Genomic DNA, 6,303 nt, shown 5'->3' with positions numbered 1-6,303 from the left:
CCGTCGAGTACGACGGACGTGAGGGGTACTAATACCTTCCCCTTGCGTAACCGACTCCCGATCCCATTCTCTTTGGTCGCGAGACCATGCTTTTCCCAGGTTTACTTCGAGCGTTTCCTTTCCCTCTTTGGGATAAATAACGCACGGTGGCGGCTCTGTGTTGTTTTTGTTTCAGCCCGCCGGTTGTTTTTCGCGGATGCGACAGTTGGTAGAGAGATTATTGGGTTGATTCTTGATATAGATTTCATCATTATGTGAAATTTTTTTGAGTTTTTATCTCCATCTTAGAGCCATCTTAGTCTAGTCGTTTGCTTCAGCAAGCTTTCCTTCTGATTCAAGACTTTCCAAACCCTTTCTTAAGCTTTCATCCACTCTAGCTTGTCTTCCTCATTAGATACATGACTATCATTTAAAAGATACTCATCCTTAGAGTTGAGTTTGGATACGACAATTTTTACTCTCAAATCCAACCAACCATACACTTCTATAGTCTTTCTCTCAAGAGTTTGAGTTTTTCTTTTGTCATGTAAGTCATCTTACTAACAACTTTGGAGGAATCCCACTCTGATTTCACAAATTCCATGAACCTATCAGTGAGCCAACCACCCTTTAATGACTTTTAAAGGTTATGGCCCCCAGTCCAAATTAGTTGATTTAATCCATACTGGTCTTTGATCAGAGATATCTCTAGATCTAATTTCTTTCCTCATAATGTTCCATGCTTCAATAGCTCCTTCTGACATCTATAATATGTCTAAACTACTCGCCACACCACCCACAACATTAGACCAAGAAATTTTCTTCCCCACAGTTGGCGAATTTATAAGATCCACTCTAGCTTGTCTTTCTCGAGTATGCAAGGCCTTTTTTTCGTCTTTTTCGGCCTGTTGGTACTTGTCGAATTGAAACTAGAGAATCAGAAGATTCGCCAACATTACCTATTTTTTAAGTGGATTCGGGGCCGGTGTAAGTACGTGATTTCAAATAGCATGTTAAAAGCATATGATCCTCCTTTGACTGTTTAAGTACCATCTCCGCCTTTGCTATCTATGCTTCCTGGTCGCTAGACTCATTCTTCTTCTTCTACTTTACTTCCAGCTACTTTGCTCTGAAAGAAAGGTTCAAAAGGTTGCTGGTACGTTATTTTTGTAGTTTTTAATTCCAGAACTGGTCAATTCCCCTTCCCCTTTCGGGAACTATCTTCTCTAGGGATTCCTATTCTATTTCTATTGACTCTTCGCCGTCTACAAAACAAAATGTTTTGGTAACTAACTTACAGATTGTATCTTAAATAAAAGAAACATCCTTTCCTTTAAGTGGAATGGGGGGCAGACGACGAAGCAACATCGATAACAATTAAATCTGAGTCTGTGGTGGCAGACCCTTTCTTGGCCCCTACAATCAAGCAACCTCACCAATGTGAATGAAAGAAAGGGCACCACATACATCTCGACTAGTTCGTGCCTGCGGAGCAAACAAAAACCTCTTTTTAATTCTTATTCCGACTCCGAAGTCCGGATATTTGGTTGCTTTGTACTCGACCCATGTGATGTGGTTCGGCTTGTTGCGCCACCTCACTTAACCAAACATATCCGAGAATAATAAGTTATACCAGATCTACAGCACTTGCTGCTTCATGCCTGGTTGCATCTGACTCTGCTGGTTCACCTTCTAAACAGGTCTCCGCACCTGAGACACATCCTTCTCCTGTTGCTTATTCTTTTTCCTATATTGTGGTGGCTTATTCAGCAAGCTGGAGCTCCTACTATTCCCGCGCCAACTTCCACTCTAGCTCTATTCGGCCTCGAAGATCATCAGGTTCCATCCAACTCACTCTAGTTTCTATGTTAATTGGTTTTGTACTTCTGCATGTTGGGAATAAAAATAGAATAATATTTTCTACTTGACTTTTTAAGTGATCAACTAGGTTTTTAATCCCCCGCTTACACTATATTGGGCTACGTTAAGTTGGAGGTCGTACATTTCACCAGACTGTGGGACAGACACGTCCCAAAATCCGTTCTCCCCCTTCTGGTTATAATAGACCCAAAACCCCTGCATACCTTTTTTCTACCATAAGGCCTCCCTGGCTTCTTATTTAGGTTCTATCTTTTGTAGATTCTGGTCTGGAAAGTACCCTTGCCCTGCCTGATGCTGTAGCAGCTTATACAGATGCGTTGTATCCTTACTTGTAGCCGGCTCTGTTACTCCTGGGATTTTATAAAAATAGATATAGTGGAGGATAGGTTTTAGTACGAGGAGTTCCATACAATAAAAGGATTTCTCTATAATAAGAGTGATCCATGGCCTTGAGCCTAGAGTCATAAAAGAATTCCTTGATGCTTCACATAGGGATAGGAAAGAGTCAAGTGGCTGGTTAAGCAGCTAGTCCTAATCTAGGCACATACGCCGGTTAGAGCAGTGCCTTTTCAAAGCTTAGCTTCTGAGATTCTCTTACTAATAGAAAACAATCTTTATTTCGAGAAAGTCTTCTGCGCTCTATTAGGCTGTGGGGCCCAGATATTCTTGAATAAACTACAGTTTGCCCCTTGGAATGAAGCCTCTTAGGCTGTCTACATTTGATTCAAGAGTCTCACCTTGGCGATCTACTGAGAAGGTCGTATCTATGGTCTCGACTCGCTCATACCCGACCCACCTCTCTGAGGGGGACTTCCTTGCTATGCCACCATCCTATTAGCTTAGCTGGTAGTTAATCTATTTACTAGTCTGATGCACACTTGGAAGGCTCTCCTTTATCTTACCAGTCGTGCAGCACAATACACGTGTTTAGGTCATAATTCTTATCTCAGGCTGATAATTGGGCTTATAATGCCTTTGTTTTATGGACCTCAGGACCTTTAATTTCCAACTTCGGCCTATCATCTTATGTTTTTAGTTTAAAAAAAAGAAAAGGTTTGCGCCCTAGAGTGCATCCACGTCTTAGCCTTAACGGATGAGGCCTGCTATGATAAGGGATAAATAGGCACTACCTCTAACAAGGTAGTCCTATGGCGATATAATGCCTTCTGGATACGACTCAAGAATAAACCGTTATCTATCTTCCTAGTCCCTTTGTCTGAGCACAGATGACTCTCTTAGTGTTAGTACTTGTTCAGTTAAGATGTACATAGTCTTTAGGGTACGGTCATTACGCAGCAATATATCTTCCCCACTGGGCGCGTATGGTAAGATGAGATACATCCTCCAGGCCTAAGTCGATCCTTACTTTCTTCGATCTGGATTCAGAGGCTTCATCTAAGTAGAGTGAAAGATGATCCTGCCCTCCTCTTACTCTTTGTTACAGCTATTTCCTCGTCTGGGAAGCAATCCTTTTGCTTTTTATTTTAATTATATTTAATTTAACCAAGTTAAATGTTAGCAATATATATTAGTATACATTTTTATGTTTCGATGCAAAGTAGTTTTTTTGGTTTGGTTGGTTAATTGGTCACTTCCTGAAACGGCTTGGATTGGCATTCTATTAGCTCTAGTTATCCTTTCGGTAAACTACACTCTAGTACTATACTTTGTGCATATTACACTCGTTCGGTAGCTATTCACACCCCTAAACAAACTCTAACTCAGGGAAGAAGAACAAGTCTTAAAAAACTACATATGCGATAACCCGCTTAACTTCTACCTTCTCCAACTCTGCTTGTTCCCTAGTGGTCGCTACAGCCGAGGATAGCTAGAACTAATGAACTAAGTTAACTCATCAGAATAACCGCCCCTCCTAGCCCGATAGCGCTTTAGGAAAGTCTTATGAAAGATAGAGTCCACTTCTAGGTCTTTGATCTCACCCAATCCTGTATGCTACGCTAGTTTGAAGAGTCTTCTTCCCTTTCTTTAACTTTAAGAACTCATAACTAATAAATTACTAATAATATAAACAACTGTTCCAACTCACGAACTCAAGAAAGAAGTGAGAGCATCCTTATGTTTCCAGTCCCCCTACTCATATCGGAATGGAAGACTATGGGTCACGAAGAAAAAGAGTATCTTTATTTTTATCGTGTTATAGCCCAATTCAAATAATAAATTAATATGAGTCTAATAGAATCTATTTCAAGCAGACAAAAAGGAAAGACTTTTTTTTTTATTACCTCAACCAATGGTTTAGCTGGGGAGCTTCTCTGCTGACGTACCTCCTTCCTCCTATTCGACGATTAACTCTTCCAGGCCTTGCTTGCCTCGTGCGAGAAAAGAGGGAAAGTGCTAACATGCTAACACCGGTAATGGGTGTTGCCGCATCTGAGACCGGAAAAGCTGCTATTTGTCCAATTCTGCCTTCTCTCTTTCCTGTATACTTATTGTAATCCCCTCTACCGCTACCCCATAAAGAAGAGCTCGCTTCACTTGCTTACTAAAAAGCCAGGAGAGAAAGCCAAGCATTTTTTTTTAGTACAAAAAAGTAAGATATTTATATACGTAAGCCCTCACATTATGAGACTGAAGGAAAGACTCCTGCTTCAAGGTCCTTAGATTAGACCACTGGCTTGTTTGGCCCGAAGGTAGAATCAAAGCCAGAAGGAATTACAGACAGAAGCACTTCTAACTCCCCTAAAATTTAGATCGAAGAAATGATAGGTCCGCCTATAACCCTATTAGCTCGAGAGCAAGAAAATAAGAAGGGATGGACTACTTAGACTACTTAATCGATAGAGCCCGACACGATTACTGGATCGAAAGAAGTATAGGTACACTTAACACTAACCCAATCCAGATGAAACAACTCTTATCGGAACCCAACTTCTCTTTTTTAGCGAATAAAGAAAGATTGAAGTAGCTCTTACACTTACTATATTTTAAATCTTTCTTATTTTTCATATGAAAGAAGGAGAAAGGGGGTTGCTACTGCAACCAAGCAATTGGTGCAGACGCTCTACGATGCAATCAGACAATGAGAGAGAGGACTCTCTTTCTCTAAGGGACACTTCCTTATTTTTTCCACCCTCCGTGAAGGGGGAGTACCATGTAGTTAGGAAGATGATCGATGCCTAAAGCATGTCTACTTAAGATCTCTATCCTTTCTGGTGATCAAGATATCCCAAGAAGAGAGACCTGACGATGCACCTTTACTAGAAGAGAAGGAAAGAAGACACTTACTAGAAATCTATTCCACTACCGCTTGATTTCTCTCTGTCCACAGCCATGACTCACCCACCTTTCCATCCCCCTCAAAGATCCACCCGATCGATGAAGACTTGAACCGAACTCGCAGTGATCAAATCGACTTTGGAGAGTAAATCCTCAGGGCAAGCCAAAGGAAGGACGGGATAGAGCTCCAAGACAGGCTGAAGGCAGAGAAGGATAGACGAGACAAGGAAGCAAAGGAGAAAAGAAAGATCAAAATAGAATAGAGGTAACGGTTGAACGAACGGTAGACCCAACTCTGTATACTTAGCCGGAAGCAGGGCATTCCACCGATTCCACTTAGGGAGAAAGCCTTTCCCGTATCTATTTGAACCCAATCTTAAAATTTCTGGTAGACTTGGTAAGGTAAAAGGGCCCCGACTTATTTGATTTCCAGAATTAGAGTTCGACCGCAGCTGCCCGCCCCTTTTTTGTTTTAGGGGGATCAAGTTCCTTGCCAACTATCGACCCCGATCTCTTTTAATTTATTTGGGGTATTACTAGCCTAGCCTTCGTCAATCACACTAAAGCAGAGCACCCAACTACGGCAAGGCCCCCTTAATTAAGGGTTAGGTTAGTCAATCCGGCCCGAGACGCGTTCGTTGACAAAACCGCCGTAGGGATGGAGACCTTTCAATAGAGCGGAGGCGAACTGATCAACGAGAAAGAGGCCCTACTGACTACAAAAGAATACACCACAAGATCGAACTGCACTCATGCCTCTGCCGCATCAAGTTGACCGACCCCCTAAGTAGTTCTTCTATCAATCATGTACGTAGGTAGGGTCCCCCATTCTGATTGGTATATCATGAAAAATTAAAGCCATTTGCACCAGGCGCACTGCGCTTTCCCTTGCCTAGATGTTTGCCTTTCTAAGTCAAGTAATGGTGATCCGCCGAAGACTGGAGCCTCATAACATGTTGACGAAGACCCCCGAACTGAGGGTTCGATCAGTAGAGGGGACGACTTAGCCTCCCCGGAAGAAGAATAGCCCCGCTCTCTAGCCGACTGATCCCGTTGATCATATAACTGGGAGGGAACGTGTCACATTAGAGGTGAACAATCAGAGATGTCCGATAATTACCACGATGAAGCTGGTCCCTCTTTTATTTTTGTAGACTAAGCTATGAATATGAATGAATGTCAGGCTCTTTCTTTCACTGCTAACCC

The sequence above is a fragment of the Lathyrus oleraceus genome, chromosome 3 (genome assembly GCF_024323335.1).
Source record: "Lathyrus oleraceus cultivar Zhongwan6 chromosome 3, CAAS_Psat_ZW6_1.0, whole genome shotgun sequence".
NCBI classification, from domain to species: domain Eukaryota; kingdom Viridiplantae; phylum Streptophyta; class Magnoliopsida; order Fabales; family Fabaceae; genus Lathyrus; species Lathyrus oleraceus.
This window is presented reverse-complemented; position numbering follows the sequence as displayed.